The 20132-nt window shown below is 49.6% G+C and overlaps 1 pseudogene; it reads left to right on the top strand.

The window, feature by feature from the left end:
* Positions 1-7780: 7780 nt before the first annotated feature.
* LOC112923307 (large ribosomal subunit protein eL18 pseudogene) lies at positions 7781-8292 on the top strand (annotated as a pseudogene).
* The last annotated feature ends 11840 nt before the right edge of the window (positions 8293-20132 follow it).

Here is a 20132-nt window from a genome sequence, read left to right as displayed (position 1 = left end):
AGTATCTTGGTTACTTTGTTTCCTTATCAAAACAGCTCCCTAGCCTTCAGATTATTTCGATAAATCCTGGAAGGTTTGGCTAACTCCAACCTCAGGGCCTTTGCACTTGCTGAATCCCCTCTTCCCATATTTTTGCATAGCTGGCTCCTTCTTGTTCTGGGCTCAGCTATAATGTCATATGTTCAGAGACACCTTCCCTGATCCCCAATCTAGAATGGCCCACTTTCCCAGTCATGAGGCAACCCCCTGTCTTGGTTTTTTACTCATCATTCTTATCAGCAGATGAAATTATCTTGGTTGTATGTTTGTTTAGTCATTAAACTCAGCTTCCCCCCAAACCAAGACCTGCATGCATCCCAGGAGAGCTGTCATCTTGTCCATGGCGTTCACCAACCCCTCATGAGACCTGCCGATTTGTGGGCAAAGGCCATCTGTAATGTAGTCCGTTTGGCTACAAGGAGAGAAAACAACCCTGCTTGCTCACATGAGCAATTGGAAACAGTGTCTCAAACACGAACCCTTCACTCTTTAGAGTACCACCCTGCCCCTGACCTTTAAAGCTCCTGAGTGGTGATCAGCAGAGTTCAACCCAGAATAACAGTAGTTCCTCCTCAGCTCCTGAGGGCTATGATCTGCTGGGAACCAAAGGAGGCCAGAGGACTCTGGTGTGAAGGCACAACTGGTGTGGAAGCAGAGGAGTCCCACTTGGTGTATGCTCCGATCATTGATTTCAGGTCTCCAGCCCCAGGACCATCTGCTGCGGCTCTTTGACCCCTTGCATGAGGGTGAGGTGGTGAGAGGGAGCATATGACAACTCCTAGTGCCTCTGGCCCAAATGTTCTGGATGCCAGCAAGGATTCAGGCTGATGCCAGCTGGGGCAGTGGTTTTGTAACCACATCCATGGGTCCAGGATGCTTTGTGATGCTGCACAGCACAGGCTGGCAGAAAGCAGGAGCCAGGCTTCCTCAGCTCTCTGACCTTGGCTTTGCTCATAACCTCCCTCTCTGGAGCTCAGTTTCCCCTTCTGCACAGCAAGGGATTTAGGCAGGAAGATTTCAAAAGCATCCTCCCACTTTGTTTTTTTCCTCTGAACTTTGGAAACAAAATTTCAATGAAGCCAACTCTGATAAAAGAGGGAGGCTATGGGGGGGGGGGGGGCAGGAGGTATACAGGAAATCTCTGTACTTTCTCCTCAGTTTTGCTGTGAACTTAAAATTGCTTTTTAAAAGTCTAATTTTATTTTACTTTTTTTAAAAAAAGATTTTTTATTTATTCATTTGAAAGAGAGAGTGAGCACGAGAGTAGGAGCAAGGGAAAGGATCAGAGGGAGGAGGAGAGAGGGAGCCTGATGTGGGGCTCAATCCCATGACCCTGAGACCATGACCTGAGCAGAAAGCAGACCCTGAACTGGCTGAGACACCCAGGTGCCCCTCAAAAAGTCTGTTGTTAAAAATAAAAGAAAATGTACAAATCTCAGCTGTCACCCAACACCCACGATACCTGCCCCTGTTTACTGACCCCATCTGCGGGCCAGGTGCTCTACGCACATTGTTCCTACCCCGAGGATAGCCGGTAGATGGTCAGTCGGCAGGGGGAGGTGATTGCCATTTGCAGTTAGAGACTTGGAGGACTCTGGACAGGTTAGTGGCTTACCCCTGGACAGGCTGCTACTTAAGTGGCAGGTTAGGTGGCTTGCCCCTGGCCACGCTGTGACTTAAATGGCAGGTTAGGTGGCTTGCCCCTGGCCACACTGTGACTTAAGTGGCAGGTTAGGTGGCTTGCCCCAGGCCACGCTGCTACTAAGTGGCAAGCACCCTGATTTGATTGTAGCCCTCTTCTTGCTACTATGCAACATGTTTCCATTAAAGTCCTGCCTGAGTCCAGATTTAAAAGAAGGATGCCCAGATAAGAACCCCAAACAGAGAACCTCCCCAGTGCCTCCCCTCATTGAGGACTCTAACTGGTCACCTCAGCTCAGAAGCTCGGTCAAGGCCATCAATGAACACCCTCCTTCTTGGCCTATTCTCTTAATTTCCCCAGGCCCTCAGCCCCTCCTGACGCCTCTCTCTCCTCTCAGCGGCCCTGCATTCCCTTCAGGGGTGGCCAATCCCATTCCAGCGTCTGAAGAGGTCAAGGAGCACCTGGCCAGCTCAGTTGGAGGAGTGTGTGACTCTTGATCTCAGAATTGTGAGTTCAAGCCCTGTGTTGGGTGTAGAGATTGGTTAAATAAATAAAACTCAAAAAAAATTTTTTTAAATAAAGAGTTGAGGTCAAGCCTCTGACACAGCCTCACAGTATGACCTTGAGGAACTCACTGACCTTCACAGGGCTTCCATTTCCTAGTATATGAAATGATGGAGGGATGATGGCCCTGTCCTGCTCCTCTGTCAGTTATGTTAAGAGCCAAACAAAATTAGAGGTATGGTGTCCTCTGTAGACTCAAAGATGCCGTGTAAATGCCCAGTCTCGTTATCTTTTCTCAAGCTTGTTTCAAGAGCTTATCACATTATCCTCACTCTTGCCTCTCACCCCAAATCAAAGAAAAGTCAACAAGGTCACCAGCCACCATCCAGTCTACATACAGGTAGGGTGGCGGGTTGGCTAAGCACCCAGGCTGGACCACTGGGCTGAACCCAGGCTTTACCACTTAGCTTACTGACATAGGTAAGCTCTTTTACCTCTTGGTTTCTTTGTCTGTAAAATGGGCATAATATAACACTATCTACCTCAGAGAGCTGTAGTGAGGGAATAAGTAAATCCTCATAGGGGATCAGATGTGTCTCTGGTACACAGCAAACATGCAACAAGCACCAGCCTTTTGTTGGCTTGGCTTGGCTTGGCTACTGCCCTGCTCCTAAACCCTTCTCTGGTTCCCTCTTCCTCCACCCCTTGTCACTCCACTGCTTCACCCCTGCCACTCAGCATACTCCTGGGTGCTTCTATCCACTCTGCAGCCTGAACTCACTCTCCTCACTCTGACCTTTTTCCTAGGCCCCAGATCCACCTCCTGCACGTGTTCACCTTGCTGGTGAGGTCTCTACTGTCCACAGCTACCTCGTGGCCTTCCCCATATAATCCATACCCCCTCGCCCAGTCCCATATTATAGCTTTGCCCTCTCCCCACTGCTGAGCTAGAGTCTGCATGCACTGCCCTATTGAACCTGAACTTGCAGTTGGGCTGGGTGCAAGTCCAGCAGCTGTGCAACCTTGGACAAATTACTTCCTCTCTCGGAGCTGGCTTCAATATCTCTAAAATAGAAACAACCAGAGCACCCTCGAGTAGCAAACAGTAATCTCTGGATTTAGTCACCCAGGATATGAAGCCCGTTCTGACGTTTAGGGAAACCTCCCACCTTGCAAGTCCAAGTGGGAAGCAAGGCCAAAGTTTAGCTACAAGAGCCCAAGGCAGGATATTGACCACACCTTGCTCCCAATCTCCCCGCTTCCTCCCTGATCGCTTGTCCTTATGGACAACAGGAAGCAATTCATGAGGCTTCCTCTGCACTGGTTTGCTCTTCCACGCCCAAGAGGACTGTGTGTCTGGGCGATTGGCATGTAAAGCACTTGGAGGTGATTTTTAATCAAGATATTAAACTGTGGGAGATCCCTGGGTGGCTCAGCGGTTTGGCACCTGCCTTAGGCCCAGGGCGTGATCCTGGAGTCCCAGGATCGAGTCCTACATTGGGCTCCCTGCACGGAGCCTGCTTCTCCCTCTGCCTGTGTCTCTCCCTCTCTCTCATGAATAAATAAATATATAATATTTTTAAAAAAAGATATTAAACTGTGAACATCACCTACCAGCAGCTTGTCGGCAGCCAGGCCTTTTGTAGGGGAGGAAGTTCCACCCAGGTTCCACCCTGGAGTGGGTGATCTGGAAGGCTGTCATCCCGTCTTCTCCATCAGAAAGGCCTCCCCAGCTGACATACCAAGACAAGGGCCTGAGAAGTAATGGGAGGGAATGCCATGCAGAGAAGCAGGTCCCACCACTGGGAAACCTGGGGTGGCCCCAGATCCTCTCCATTTACCCCCACAGCTAGTCTGGACAAGTTCTTGTACCTTGCTTCCCAGTGTATGACATGGGGTGGGTCCCAGCCAGGCAAGGACTACAAGAAACTGGCCTTTTCTTCCCACCACTGAGTGCATGGAGCTCTTACAAGAACACTAATGTGTTCTAGTCACACTTCACAAGCACTCATGGGCTAGCTCTGTGCTGCATGTTGAGGACCACGGTGAATTGGACACAGAGCCTTTGAGAACCACACTGACTCCTAGGGACTACACATCCATAAACAGAGAACCATCTGAGAGCACAAAAAAGAAGGCAGGCACACCAGCCTGACGTTTGTTGAGTATCTACTGGATCCGTTTCCTAGGGCTTCTGTAAAAAGTCCCCCAATCTAGCTGGCTTATACACCGGAAATGTGTTGACTCACAGCAGTGGAAGCTGGAAGTCTGAAATCAAGGTGTCAGCAGGGGATGCTCCTTCTGGAGCCTCTAGAGACTTCTCCCTTGCCTCTTGCAACCTCCACCGTTGGCGGCCATCCCCGGCATTCCATGACTTGCCGATGTATAACTCCAGTCTCTGCTAACATTGGCACAGGCCATCTCTCTCCCATTTCTCTCTTATAAGCATGCTAGTCATATTGGATTGAGGTCCACCATACTCTAGGATGACCTCATCTTAATTAATAGGGTCTGCGAAAACCCTATTTCCCAAAAAGTTCACTGAGGTGCTGGGACTTAGGATGACAATGTATTTTTTTTCTGGGAGGACACAGTTTAACCCCTAACACCTGCTATGTTCTTGGCCTTGCCTATTACACACACTACCTCCCTTAACCATCCCCAGGGGCTAGTGTTGTCTTACCAGTTGGGAAACTCAGACTCAGAGAACCAAAGTAATCCTCACAAGTCTGTGGTTCAGTTGCTGCTACAATCAGGACCCCAAGCCTTCAACCCCACATCCAGTTCTCCTTCCTTCTCTTCTTCCATCTATGCAATCACCAAACCTCTTCTGAGTGCCACGTGATAGGCCCTGTGCCAGACTCTTGGTAGGCACTGGTAAATAAAGCCAGCATGGCTGCATGGAACCCACAATCTAAACTATAAAATGTTTAAGTATACCATTACTAACTGTGATAAAAGTTGCAAGAAGCAGCAAACAGGACTATCTACTTAGCTCTAGCTGCTTGAGCTTAGTCAGCAAAAGGCTTCGATGCAGAAGCGATATTCAGATTATCTTAAAGAATGGGGGGGATCCCTGGGTGGTTCAGCGGTTTAGCGCCTGCCTTTGGCCCAGGGCGCAATTCTGGAGTCCCGGAATCGAGTCCCATGTCGGGCTCCCAGCATGGAGCCTGCTTCTCCCTCTGCCTGTGTCTCTGCCTCTCTCTTTCTCTATCACAAATAAATAGATCTTAAAAAAAAAAAAAAAAAAAAGAATGGGAAGAACTAGGTTCTTTATGGTCAGGAGGGCAGGGGAGGCCCAGGGGAGAGTTCCAGGTGGAGGAGTAGTGCATACAAAGGTCTTGAGGCAGGAAAGGTCATCGAGCACTGAGAAACCAAGAGCAGTCTGGGCACGGCTAAAGGATTGCAGATGACAGATGACTTTGGAGAAGTGGGGGGTGGGGTGGGGTCTGTGTGTGTGTGTGTGTGTGTGTGTGTAGGAGTGTGAACAGGGTGCAAATCAGGCCAGGCCTTGGAGGCTATGGCACGGACTTTGGAACTGATTCATAGTGCAGATGGGAAATGTGGATCTATGGCAAATATGCTACGGGGCAATTCATGTACCTACTCAGCAAGTTTGGATTGAACCCACGGGACGTGCTTCTTGCTCTGGTCAGTTCGAGCCTGAGGAAGACTAGCTCTTGGCTCTGGAGGTGTTTGGAGTCTCAAGTCTCATGAGTGCCAGGTCAGATCTTAGTTGGAAAATGTCCACGAGGCAAGGCCATCATTCAGGAGTTAGCGTGTGACTGAGGAGCAATGAATGGGGAGGAGTTGGGATTCTAAATCTTGCTTGCAGGGTGACCTCGAGCAAATTGTGCCCCTGCCTGGGGCTCCTGCTTCATTCCTCGCAAAGCTGCTGTGTGCACTCTCAGAAGCTCTGAAGTAGAGAGCAAGAGGATGATCCCTGTGGGGACCCTCTGCCCTTGACTTCAGACCCATGTAAAGTTTATATAGTATCAAGAGCCAGACTCTGGCTAAAGTTGTCTGACTTTGGGTGGCCACTGAACTTGTTTCCTCATCAAAAGGTATTAATATATATGCCTTGCACAGAGAATGAGCATTTAGAACTCTTGCTACACCTGGAATTGCCTACCAGGAAGGTCAAACATATTTGTATTGTTAGCAGTGAATGCTCTAGTTGAGGACCTACTATGTGCACCTGTGCTAAGAACTTTGACCTATGGGGTGCCTGGGTGGCTCAGTCGGTTGAGTGTCTGCCTTCGGCTTAGGTCATGATCCTAGAGCCCTGGGATCGAATCCCACATCAGACTCCCAGCAGGGAGCCTCCTATTCCCTCTGCCTATGTCTCTGCCTCTCTCTGTGTCTCTTATGACTAAATAAAATATTTAAAAAAAAAGAACTTTCATTTGTCACTTGTATTGTTTTATTTCCACTTCACCCACCACCCTACAATTTCCCATTTTACAGGTGAGGACGCTGAGACCCAGAAAGCAAGTGACTTGTCCAAGGTCATGAGCCAGGTCATCTCTCCTAGTGCTCTTTCCACTTCCAGCAGCTAGAGGTACCCAGAGATGGGATGGACGCTCTCAGGAGCAATTTACCAGTGGAGTGTTTGCACATAGCCTAATCACTGAGCTGAAATCCTGTAGGAGATACTGAACCAGCTGGTATGGTCTGGACGGGATGATATCCCAGGAGCCCTCCAACCCTGCAAGTCTGGAACAGGTGACTAAAGAGTGCATTTACTAAACCACACCCTGGGGAGGAGGCAGGGAGGGCGGTAGTCACAGGTGGAGTCAGGGGGCCTGAGGCCCAATCACTTTGAGATTTACCCCAGGGGCCTGGAAATTCCTAATGCCAGGTAGGTCATTATTGAGTCTCCTGGCTGCACTTGGTCACTCTCAAGGCCACTGCGGAGACCGGATAAAAAGGGTAGCAGGTGGGGATCCCTGGGTGGCTCAGTGGTTTAGCGCCTGCCTTTGGGCCAGGGCATGATCCCGGAGTCCTGGGATTGAGTCCCGCATCGGGCTTCCTGCACGGAGCCTGCCTCTCCCTCTGCCTCTGTCTCTCTCTGTGTGTCTCTCATGAATAAATAAATAAATAAAATATTTTTTTAAAAAAAGGGCAGCAGGTGGATACCATTGCCAGGTCATGCTTGCATGAATACGTACTGATACTTCACCACCTCAGTCCAATCCAAGTTACATTTGCTTTAACTGAATTCAGAGGACTGACTCCTCTGCTGGTCAGTGGCATAGCCTTTGAGCAAAATTCCTCCCCCGTTCTGAGCCTTAACTTCCTTATCCATAAAGTGCATATGAGGATAATAGTATCCACCTCCTAGGTTGTCGTGAGTTTGGAGGGAGATAAGCAATCTATGTAACATGCTTGTTCACTGGCACAAAATCTGAGCCAGAGGAGATAATGTTGATGATGATCATCAGGAAGGCTGGTATCATTTCCTGAGGCTTGCAGAAGGCTTTGTTGGGCTATTACAGACTTTGCCTAGAGAAAGAACCAGTGGCTTCTATGGTGAATGGATTCAAAAAGGAGCTGAGAGATCTTTCCAGACCTGGCTGAGCAGGAAGAGCCATCATGGGAGCGGACACTGGCTACTAGGAGGACAGAAAGGTTAGGTGCAAGGAGCCCAAGAGCCAGGACACCTAACTGAGACTGTTGGTCAAGCTCTACAGGTTTTGGGCTAGACAAACTGACTCCACATTTAACCAAGTTGTGTTGAAGAGGGTGTTCATGAGTCGCACCAATGGTGGCCTCTGGCCCTTTCCCCATGACAGGGAAGACGAAGCTTCCTGGCCAAGAGGACAAACGGCTGTAGTTGTAGGGACTATAACCAATGATGTGTGTGTCTGAAAGTTGTCCAAATGGAAGGCGTGCACACTGAGAGTAGGTGGCCGTCCCAGAGCCACATCCTCAAAACTGGGGGCAAGATTCTGGCCTTCGACCAGTTGGCCCTGGACTCTCCCAAGGGCTGTGGCACCGTCTCAATCTTTGGTCCATGCAAGGGCTAAGACATATGCGGGAATTTCAGCAAGACCTCAGGAAGCCTGCACAGTCACATCCAATCCCATGTGAGACGGAAGGGCTAGAAGTTGGAATGCACCAGAGGCCACCTAGCCAGGTAGCCCCAGATCCTGGCTTGTTAAATTAAGAGGATTTGGGATGCAAATTAAATTTAAAAAAAAAAAAAAAAGGAGCTGAGTTGTTCTAAAGAGGAAGGAGGGCAGCATTTACTGGGCGTGTGCTGTGTATAACTTCCCCTTCTGTTTTCCCACCAGAACTTCCGGAAAGCATGTGAGCTTGACAATGCTTTTGGAATCTGATGTGACTTTGGGGGGCATGCAGCATGGGTTTCCACCCCCACCTCCCTAGGCTATCCACATCTTGGTGACTAGAGCAGTCTGATTATGGACCATATCAGGTCATGTCACCCCACTACCCTAAACCCTCTAGTAGAGGCCAGTCCTTTTCCCACCAGGCCCTAGCACCAGGCTCCTTCTGACCTGCTCTCACAGAAGCCCCCCCCTCCAAGCCCGCTGCAGTAGCCAGGTTGGTTTTTGCTGTTCCCCAATTCTTCCCGGTTGCTCAGGGCCTTTGCATTTGATCTGCCTCCACCCATAGTGCTCTTTCCCCCACATACCTGCATAGTTACTTCCTCACTCTGTTCAAGGTGGGTCAGAAGTTATGAGTACTAGTTTCCTGGGGCTGCTATAACAAAGTCAGGGGCTTGAAAAAACAGAAATTTATTCTCTCACAGATGCAGAGGCAGGAAGTCTAAAATCAAGGTGTCAGCGAACCACATTCCCTCTGAAGACTCTAAGGGAGAATTCTTGGTCTCTTTCAGCTTCCTTTTTTTTTTTAAGATTTTTTTAATTTTTTATTTATTCATGATAGAGAGAGAGAGAGAGAGAGAGAGAGAGGCAGAGACACAGGCAGAGGGAGAAGCAGACTCCATGCGGGAGCCCGACGGGGGACTCAATCCTGGGACTCCAGGATCGCGCCCTGGGCCAAAGGCAGGCGCCAAACCACCGAGCCACCCAGGGATCCCCTCTTTCGGCTTCTGATGGTTCCAGACTTTCCTTGGCTTGTAGCCACATCACTCCAATCTCTTTGCCTACATGGTCACTGGGGCCTTCATGTGGCCTTCTCTGGCTGTCTGTCTTCTCTTCTTATAAGGACACTATTCATCAGATTTAGAGCTCACCTGGAATAATCCAGAATGAATTCATCTCAAGATCCATAACTTAGTTACATCTGCAAAGACCCTTTTCCACACACAGTCACATTTCGAGCTTCTGGGTGGACATATCTTTTGGGTCCACCATTCAATCCACTATATCCCTAGTGATCTTCCACGGTCAAATATAGCACAACCCTCTCCCCTCTCCTCCCCCTGTGTTACCTGGGTTTTTCTTGCTAGCACTAAACATCCCATGCTTCCGTGCATGTTTGTTTGTCTCTGGCCCTCTCCCTGCTCTAACTGTAAGCTCCAGGAGGGCAGGAAGGGCTCTCTCTGCTGTGTGCACTGCTGCATCCCCAGCTCCTAAAACAGGGCCACACACACAGTAGGAACCAAATGAGGATTTGTTGAACAAATAAATAAAGATCAGAGGATGCCAAAGATTTATAGCTATTTGGGTCATTCCTAAGAATTTGTTACTAACAGCTCATGATGCTATAGTATTTACAGGGAAAATGAATATAATTGATACTTATTAAAATGGATATTATATTTATGTTTACATGCCATAATTAAGTCACAGTCTGATGACAATGCTTAAGTATCATTGGAGGAAGCTAGCATTTTCCAGAAAGAAGTGACTTTAAGTGAGAAGGTATATCGGGTAAACTCATGGCACAGAGGCAAGTGGCTTTGCTTCTCAGAGCTAATATGGAAAAGTTGGACTGGGTGACTCTGCCACTTGGCACTTGCATAGCCTTGGGCAAAGTTCCTTTCCTGGGGTGCCTTGGTGGCACGGTTGGCTGAGCTTCTGACTCCTGGTATCAGCTTGGGTCATGATCTCAGGACCCTGATCTCAGGGTCGTGAGATGGAGCCCTGCATCGGTCTCTGTGCTGAGTGCAGAGTCTCCTTGGGTTTCCCTCTGCCCCTCCCCCCAAATAAATAAATACATCTTAAAAAAAAAATAAGTTCCTTTCCAGCTAAGGCCCTTTCAGCTCAGGCCGGGAGAATTAGTGGCAGGAATGCCACATGCCCTGCCTCTCCTGACCAGAGGCACCTTCTGCACTGCCTCTCTAGAGCTTGGGACTTTCACAGCTGAGCGGCATCTCTCCACCCCCTGGAGGCAATTGGAGAGGATCTGGGTCCAGCCCTCATCTCCAGCGGGAGCTCCACTCATCCTTAGCCATCATTTGAGGCACCAGAAAAAAGGTCCTCAAAAGCATGACATCCAGGATAGTGCTTCTTCTTCTTCTTCTTCTTTTTTTTTTTTTTTAAGATTTTATGTATTTATTCATGACAGACACACAGAGAGAGAGAGGCAGAGACACAGGCAGAGGGAGAAGCAGGCTCCAGGCAGGGAGCCTGACGTGGGACTTGATCCCGGGACTCTAGGATCACGCCCTGGGCCGAAGGCAGATGCTAAACTGCTGAGCCACCCAGGGATCCCCCAGGATAGTGCTTCTAATGGGTGGAGATTTTGGAGGTTGAGGCTGGTGGGCTCCACATGGCAATGCTGGGGTCCCAGAAAATGATTCTAGACTCAGAGCAGTGGGCAGCTAATGTAAGTGAAGGAGCTTTGGCAGGAGCCGAACAGAGCAAATTTGCCCTTCATAGCCCATGCACTTGGTACGCTGTGACCCAGCAATACGGGGAAGAGCAAGAGAGGAAACCCATGCCATTGAGCATCTGCTCTGTCCCTACATCATCTCACTTCATTCTCAAAAGTACTTCCGTTCCTTGTGCAAATGGGGAACCTGAGGTCAGTGAAGTGAGTCACCTTCGGCAGGGTCACCCAGCATGCAAACCTCAGTGCAAGTAGCCTCTGCCTTGGGCCCTCAGGCCTTCACATGCCCCATGCCTGGGGCACTTCTCAGCTCTGATAAACTTGCTCATCCTCCCAAGTCTAGCTCATGGATCCTCTTTTCCAGGCAAATAGCCTGTGAGGTGCCCTGCTGTCAACCTCGGCCACCATCTCCTGTCCTGCACCTGCACTGCCATGCTTTTGCTGCCCTGTCTGTTGTCCCCACAGGACTGGACCTGTGTGCTCGTTATCTCCAGTGTTTCCCACCCAGCAGGAAGTTGATGCTCAGCAAGGGCTTGTGGAACCAGGCTCAGGGCCTAGCCCAAATGCCACCTCCTCCAGGGTGCTTTTCTGGGCCTTGACCAGAGTATAGCCTTCCTCTCCACCAGGAATTCTATGGGCCCTGCCCCTGAAGAACCCTACCCCACCCATGGTCTGACCTTCTTGGCAGGATCTATTCCTGTTTGTTTGTCTATTGCCTGTCTTCTCTGTTAAGATGTTGGGACCTGGCCCAGAACAGAGCTTGGTGCATGGAGGTATTCAAGGAAGAAGACCATTCCCAGCACCCAGCAAGGATCCCAGGGTGGGGGAGGGCACTTGTTGCTGTAAGAACAGACCTGGGCATCCCATCTCCTCCCTTCCCAGACCTTCGAGCTGGAAGGGCCCAGATGTCCTCCCAACCTAACTCATGTAGCAGTGGAGACACAAAGCCCAGAGAAGGTGAGCGGTGAGCCCAAGCTCACACAGCAGAAGTCACCTGACACACCATTCTCCTGACTTTGTGCCCACTGATTTCTCATCTCTCCCAGGTTGCCTCTTGTGTCTCCCCTCTTTCTGGAGGCCACCATCTCCCTCTGAATTTTACCCAGGGACATAGCCAGGAGGTTTCTGGTGGGGAGCTGCTGGGGAGAAAGCTGGGTCTGAGTCCTTCCTTTCATGGGTCATTTTTTTTTACTGTAGCAAAATACACAAAACATAAAATATACTATGTTAGCCATTCCTAAGTATACAGCTCAGTGATACAAAATACATCCATAATGTTGTGCAACTTTTACCACCATCCAGCTCTATAATCTTTATCTTACAAAACTGAAACTGAACGCGGTGAACACTCCTCATTCTGCCCTCCCCCACCTCCATCCCCAGCCCTCGGCAGCCACTACTCTACTTTCTGTTTCTAGGAGTTTGACTCCTCTGGAAACCTCGTGTAAGTGAAATCACACAGAATCGGTCTTTCCCCAACTGGCTGATTGCACTGAGCATAATGTCTTCAAGCTTCATCCGTGATGCAGCAAGTATCAGAATGTCCTTCCTTTTTAGGGCTGAGTAACATTCTGCTGCATGGATGCACCACACTTAGTTTGTCCACTCATCCATCGAGGGACACTTGGGTTGCTTCCACCTTTTGGCTATCATAATGCTGCTGTGATGGTTCATTTCTTTTTAGGCCTGATTCCTCATTTGAAAAATGGTGTTCCTGTCCTCATACGCTTACGTGAATTAGTTTGCCTGCTATTTGCTTAACGAGTCACGGAGGCCTTTTTATTTTATTTTATTTTATTTTTAAATTTTTATTTATTTATGATAGGAACACAGTGAGAGAGAGAGGCAGAGACACAGGCAGAGGGAGAAGCAGGCTCCATGCACCGGGAGCCTGACGTGGGATTCGATCCCAGATCTCCAGGATCGCGCCCCGGGCCAAAGGCAGGCGCCAAACCGCTGCGCCACCCAGGGATCCCTTTTTTTTTTTTTTTTTTTTTTTACGGAGGCCTTTTTAAACAGGAGGGAAATGCTGGCATTTGCTGGGCACTCACTGCGTGCCATGGGCAATTCTGTGGGCTTTACGCGAATTTATGAATCAGACACTCATAGTCCCATGAGGTGGGTGCCATTATGATCCCATTTCACCGAAGCAGAGAGAAATAGAGACCCTGCCCAAGGTGGAACAGCCAGAACATGATAGAACTGTGACAGGAACTCAGGCCACTGGCTCTGAAGACTGGCCTCCCTCAGACACATGGTCTGCCACACACCTGGGCTTATCCCGTCCACCTGTCGAGAGCAAGTGTGTTCATGGATTCCCAGGGGGCCATCCTCACAACCCACCACTGCCTGCCAATTCCAGTTGCCCTAGGGAGGAAGATGGAGAAAGATGCTAGAAGGATCTACAGTTCATCTATTTGGCCGGAAGGTGCCCAGTTGTTCCTGCAAAGTAGATGTTCAACTCATCTTCCAAAAAACACAACAATAAAACTCATGTAGGAATTATGTGGAAACTCCTATTTCATACATCTTTTGGGGGGAAAAAGGCTAGGAAACCCCACATTCTGTCTAGCTGGCACCATCAAAAGGAATAGCAAACATTATATTCACAGGGATGTGTTAATTTAACACCCAAGCCATCAGAACCTATCACCTAAGGACACCTGGGTGGCTCACTCAGCTGAGCACCTGACTCTTGATTTAAAAAAAAAAAAAAGATTTTAATTATTTATTCACGAGAGAGGCAGAGACAGAGGCAGAGGGAGAAGCAGGCTCCCTGTAGGGAGCCTGATGCAGGACTCTATCCCAAACCCAGGATCATGACCTGAGCCAAAGGCAGATGCTCAACCACAAAGCCACCCAGGTGCCCCTGACTCTTGATTTTGGCTCAGGTCATGATCTCAGGGTTGTGGACTCGAGCCACACATCTGGCTCCATGCTGAGTATGGAGCCTGCTTAGGATTTTCTCCCTCCTTCTCCCTCTGCCCCTCCCACTCACATTCATTCTCTCTCTCTCTCTCTCTCTCTCTCTCTCAAAAATAAATAAATAAATACATACATACCCCCATCACCTAACTCATTTCCACAATCAGATGGAGGGAAGGTTGGATGCGTGGCCACAGAAACCTTGCCTAAAGGGGGAAAATTCCCTTAAAATGACCACGTCTGTGTCCATCAGATGCCCTCCCCATTTGTGGCTTGACTTATAGCATCACAGGGACCATTGGACTTTCTGCCTCCAGACCATCTGGCCTAATTACCCCTGTGGCTGGTACAGGACCTGAAACTGTGGCTGGTTTTGAGAAGAGCCCTCTCCTGTGAAACCCCAAAACCTCAGCTACCTTCCAGGTGGCATCCATGCTGGCTAGGACAATTGTCAGCTGCACCAGGCTTGGAGAAATCAGCTGGTTCTTTGCTAGGAAACAGATAAACAAATAAACCTCTTTTACCCTGCAGCAGTTGTCAGTTCACAGAGGTAGCAAAGCATTTATTCCTTGTTATTTTTTTCTAGAAAGAAGAGGGTAATAGAGCTAGAACTACCTGGTCCCTGACAACAGCTCTTATTTCTTGAGAGCCTACTGTGTACCAGGTGTTCGCATCCATCCACTCTCTGAACTGCTTGGTGGTCCCTTGAGGCCCCCACCCTCTCTGTCAGGTGAGCACACCGAGGCTCTGAGGGGACCAGTGAGTCTCCCAAGGCCACTGAGCAAGGAAGCTGCCGAGAAAAGATTTGAACCCAGCTCCAGTGGAAGCAAAAGCTATGCCCCATCTCCACCCTGAATGTCACTTCCATTCCCTTCCTGTTTTTTTGGCTCAATTGTCCTGGTTCAAGAGAAAGTCTGAGGTCGCAGTGGGTAGAATCTTGGTCAGGGGCAGGGGCTTGGAAAAGGTGATTCAGGGTGAAGTCAGCAAAACCTAATGTCTATTGAGTCTGAGCTACCAAGACCCTCAGAGAAAGGGGACCAACACCAACCAGGAGCTGGGGTCCATGGATTCAGGGATCAGGATTGAGATTTAGGGTTCTTAGTTTGACCATAAACAGGCCTTAGGGCAAAGGTTCAGTGCCAATGGTTTATTACGGAGGTGAGGTCGGCAGAATAATGGCTCCCAAAGATATCCACCTCCTCGTCCCCAGGATCTGTGCATCTGCAAGAGGAACTTGGCAGGGGTGATGAAGATTCTGGACTCTGCAATCGGGAGATTATCCTGGATTATCTGGTTGTTAACCTAATCGTGTGAGTCCTTAAAATTGGAAGAGGGAAACAGAAGAGTGGGTCAGGGAGACACCGTGGGAGAAGGATTTCATCTGCTGGTTGAGAAGATGGAGGGGGGGGCCAAGAGTCAAGGAAGGCCAGAAGCCTCTAGAAGCTCTTGAGGCTCTGAGTGTCTGCCAGCAGGGCAGCTGTGCCCACCAGGCTCCGCCTCCTCTATAAGGGGCACTTGGAGCACCCACCATAGGGGCCCAGGCTTCCAGTGGGCGTGGGCAGAGACGAGGAGTGTAATTCTGGCAGCCGGAGAGAGCACTCGGGAAGAGCTGTGGGTGCTAGAGACTGCAGGTTGGTAAAGGAGGCCTGCACCACAGCATCAGTGCAGGAGCACAGGGGCCAGACGGTGGATCCATGCCCTGGTGTGTCTGTCTGGTCCAGTTCCCGAATCCACAGTTTCTGAGATGTTGATCCAACATGTCACCCCCTACTCTAGGACCTGTCTTGGCTTTGATTGCCCCACAGTCCCGGTCGGCCTCTCCTGTGACGGGGTCTGCCGCCTGTTTCCCCAGCCCAACCCCACGTCCTGCCCTGCAGACACTCCACCCTCCAGATGCACCCAGCCATTTACACTTCTCGATGGGTTGTATTTTTTTTTTAAGATTTTATTTGTTTATTCATGAAAGACACAGAGAGAGAGAGAGAGAGGCAAAGACACAGGCAGAGGGAAAAGCAGGCTCCATGCAGGGAGCCCAACGTGGGACTCGATCCCAGGTCTCCAGAATCACGCCCTGGGCTGAAGGCAGCACTAAACCGCTGAGCCACCTGGGCTGCCCTCGATGGGTCCTATTTGTCACACCTCTCCGCCTTTGCAAATACTGTTCCCACTGCCTGAACACTCTCTGCACCTCTTCTTAACGGCTATGTACTCCCACGTGACCTATTTCTGGGAACCCTTCCCTGTTGCCCCGCCCCAGGCTGGGTGAGAGCTCTCTCTTGCACAGTCCCCTGCACGCTAGCCCCTCGTGGACCACCACCTCACAATGCTATGCTGGACATGTCCCACCGCCAAGGCTGTGAGCTCCCGCAGGCGGGGCAGCTGTGCCTGCCTCGGCTCTGCCTCCTGGGCACCCAGCCCAGGGCCTGGCATGCACGGACTCAGGGGAGGACTCTGCTCTACAGAACCCGAGTCATGGGAAAGGCACGCGTTGCTACCCACAGCCCAGCCCCTGGCCTCTCTGCCTGGCTATTTTTATTTCTTCCCCTGCAGAGCTGAGGCCTACAGGGCAGGTTCTCAAACCGACCAATAAGACCAGCCAGTCAGAGTGAAGGCACTTGCTGGTGCTGCCCCAGCCAGAGGCCAGCAGGAGTGGCCATGGGGGCTCCTCCTCTGGAGCACAATGCCACGATCTCAGAGAGTTGTACCTTAGAGCCACCGGGGATGGCGGGCACCAGTTCACTGCCTGGACAGAGTCCCCTAAGAGCTGTGTAACCTTGAACAAGTCACACATGTCACCTCGTCTGCCAGATGGGTGGGGTCTAGCCCTCTCTTGCAGATTGTTCTGAGGATCAAATGATAAAGCGACAACTAGAATTGAAATGTCACTTTAAATAGGTAGAACAGTCACATGGTTCAAAATTCAATATACAGAAAGGGGTATTTACAAAACCACAATGAGCTATCACCTTACATCTATCAGAATGCCTAAAATCAAAACCACAAGAAACAAGTGTAGGTGAGGATGCGGAGAAAAAGGAACCCGTGCACTGTTGGTGGGAATGCAAACTGGTGCAGCCACTGTGGAAAACAGCGTAGAGGGTCCTCAAAAAGGTAAAAATAGGGATCCCTGGGTGGTGCAGCGGTTTGGCGCCTGCCTTTGGCCCAGGGCGCGATCCTGGAGACCCGGGATCGAATCCCACGTCGGGCTCCCGGTGCATGGAGCCTGCTTCTCCCTCTGCCTGTGTCTCTGCCTCTCTCTCTCCCTCTGTGTGACTATCATAAATAAACAAATAAAAAATTTTTTAAAAAAAGGTAAAAATAAAAGTACCCTGTGATCTAGGAATAGTAATCACTCTACTGGATGTTTACTCAAAGGATACAAAAACACTAATTCAGAGGGACACATACATTCCTGTGTTTATAGCAGCAGTATCTACAATACTCGCATTATGGAAGCAATCATTATCCATTGATTGATGAACCGATAAAGAAGCAGTCTATGTATTCATTAGAATATCACTCAGCCATAAAAAAGAATGAAATCTTGCCCTTTGCAAAGACATGAATGGATCTAGAGAGTATTATGCTGAGTGAAATAAGTCACTCAGAGAAAGACAAATACCATATGATTTCATTCATATGTGGAATTAAAGAAACAAAACAAATGAACAAAGGAAAAACAAGACAAATGAAACACGGGACTCTTAACTGTAGAGAATAATCTGATGGTTACCGGAGGGGAGGTAGGTGGGGAGGTGGGTGAAATAGGTGACGGGGATTAAGGAGAGCACTTGTCGTGATGAGCACCGGCTGATGTACCGAAGGGTTGAATCACTGTACTGTACACCTGAAATCAATACATACGCTGTACAGCGTACAATAACATACGCTGTATGTTAACTACACTGGGATTAAAATAAAACAAAATATATTTATGTGTATGTGTGTATATATATATACATATGTATATATACGATTTTAAATATATATAATTTGGAATTGTCATGGCAAAAAAAAAAATAATTAAGGAGTATTTTACTCAGTGCCAACCCAGCCCTCACCCCCAGGCAGCCAGCTGGCTAGATTCCCTAAAGTCTGCCAGTGTGGCTGCTTTATCTCTCCCTTCCTTCCCTCCCTCCTCTCTATCTCTCTAACATACAGAGAGAGCCAGAGGTTGTTTATAAGACTATGTATGTGTGTGTTTATATGTCTACACACGCATACATACACCACCATTGTGGAGAATCTACTCTGCACTCTGTGCTTTGGCACATAGTTGGCGCTTGTAAAGTGGTAGCTTTGATGCTTCACTGTCATCGTCAGCTTCATAATCACCAGCTGTCAACTACCATGCATTGAATGAGGAGCTACCAAGCACATCTTATCTCCATTTTATGGATGAAGAAGCGGATGCTCAGGGAGGCTGGGTGACTTGGCCAAGGTCATATAGCTGGCTGGCTGGTGGCAGAGCCAGGAGTCAAGCCCGTGCTGGAATTGGAATCCCAGAGCCTGTGCTCAGAGCCACTGAGCATCTCTACCGTGGCCGCTGAGCTGCCCGACCCCACACTTGCTCCGGGCAAGTGCCTCTGGTTCCAGGTATGACAGGAACACCAAGGCTGTCCCCGTGAGAGCTCACATCCTTTGGACGAGCAAGAATGTACCTACCTACCCAGCCTACTACATGTCCCATGGGGCCTTAAATTCCCCTGGAGTCATCAGTGTCAGGCTGGAGGATCCGGGCCAGGAAGCGCACCCCCATGTGATGTCCTAACATCCAGAGAGTACAGGGGCTTGCACCAAAGTCACACAGCAAGGGGTGACATGCCCAGAGCCAGAACGTAAGCCAGCCCTGCCCACCCCGGTCATATGGAAAATGTTTGATCAGTGCCGCAAAGCGTGCTGACCTGTACCTTATCAGGGCACCCCGAAACATCACCACCCCAAGTCCCAGGTCTAGAATACTCTCATTAAACCCTGAACTCCCATAGGCAGGACCCCCCACAGGATAGTTATCTCTGTGGTCACACCCCTGCCACCCCACCCCAGGGCTGCTAGGACAGGGCCTGGAATAAGGCCAGGTGAATGCATGAAAAATTCTACTCCTCTGACACTAGGCATTGCTGGTTTGAATCTAGACTCATAAAATAGGAACTCTCAGTATGTTGAAATTCTGCAATATGTGGGTAGCCTTAGGAGCAGGATGCCCTGGACTTCGGATCAGGGGGCTTCTCTGAATTCCAGTGGTCCCACTTATGGCTGTGGCATACTGGGCAAGTTGCTTAACCTCTCTGAGTCTGCTTCCCCGTCTATAAAACAGAAGTAATAAAATCTACCACACAGGTCACAGAGAGAACAAAATCAGATGGTTCACCGTGGCAGATAAGTGTAAAACCATATACACCTCACAACAACCGTAACACATACTGGGCCCTGTTTCTGTGCAGACTGGGTCCCGAGCTCTCAAGGTCCTTCCTGGGGAGGACTGGGTCACTTGTACAGTTTGCTCTGAGTTTTCACTCAGTCGTACATCACTCAGTCGCCTGATATAGAACACACTTGCTAGCTTGTCAGTTGTGTCTGTTGTTCCTGAACTTGACTGCCAGGGCCGGGAGGGCAGGGGCTTCTCCATTCCATTCACCACTCCATCCTCAGCGCCTGGAACTGCCTGGATCACTCATGGAAGCTGCCTGTTAAAGATCTGTTGAAAGATCACTCACTTTGGGAACTGATAAAGGGACATCTTCTTGCATCTTGCAGATGGGGAAACCAAGTCACAGACAGGTAGGAGTGGCTTACTCTCTAAGCATGACCACAGCGTCCTACCATGGGGAATGGAGGGGCTCAGACTGCAGGCGCTGGAGCCAGATTGCCTGAGTTCAAGGCCTGGCTCAGCTGCTTACTGGCTGTGTGACCTAAGGCAGGTCACTGGAGCTCTCTGGTCCTCCATTTTCTGCCTACAAATGGAAGTGAGGATAGTTGCTGCCTACAGGGGGCTGTTGTAAGAAGACACGAGGTCTCTCTGTGAAGTGACCAGCACAGTGCAGGATGCAGGAGAGCTCCAGGAACTGTGGGCTATCAGCACCCCATCTGTAACACTCAGAAGAAACATGTCCAGAGAGCTAACTCAACCACAGTCACCCTGTTCAACTCCAGGGTCCAACCAGCTGGACTTGGAGACCAGCCACACTTGGAGAGTGAGCCAGGCTGAGCACTGGGATCCCAAAGCAGTGGGGCCGCTCCATCCTGGGCAGGGCCTGGC

The sequence above is a fragment of the Vulpes vulpes genome, chromosome 14 (assembly GCF_048418805.1).
Source record: "Vulpes vulpes isolate BD-2025 chromosome 14, VulVul3, whole genome shotgun sequence".
NCBI lineage: Eukaryota > Metazoa > Chordata > Mammalia > Carnivora > Canidae > Vulpes > Vulpes vulpes.
This window is presented reverse-complemented; position numbering and strand designations above follow the sequence as displayed.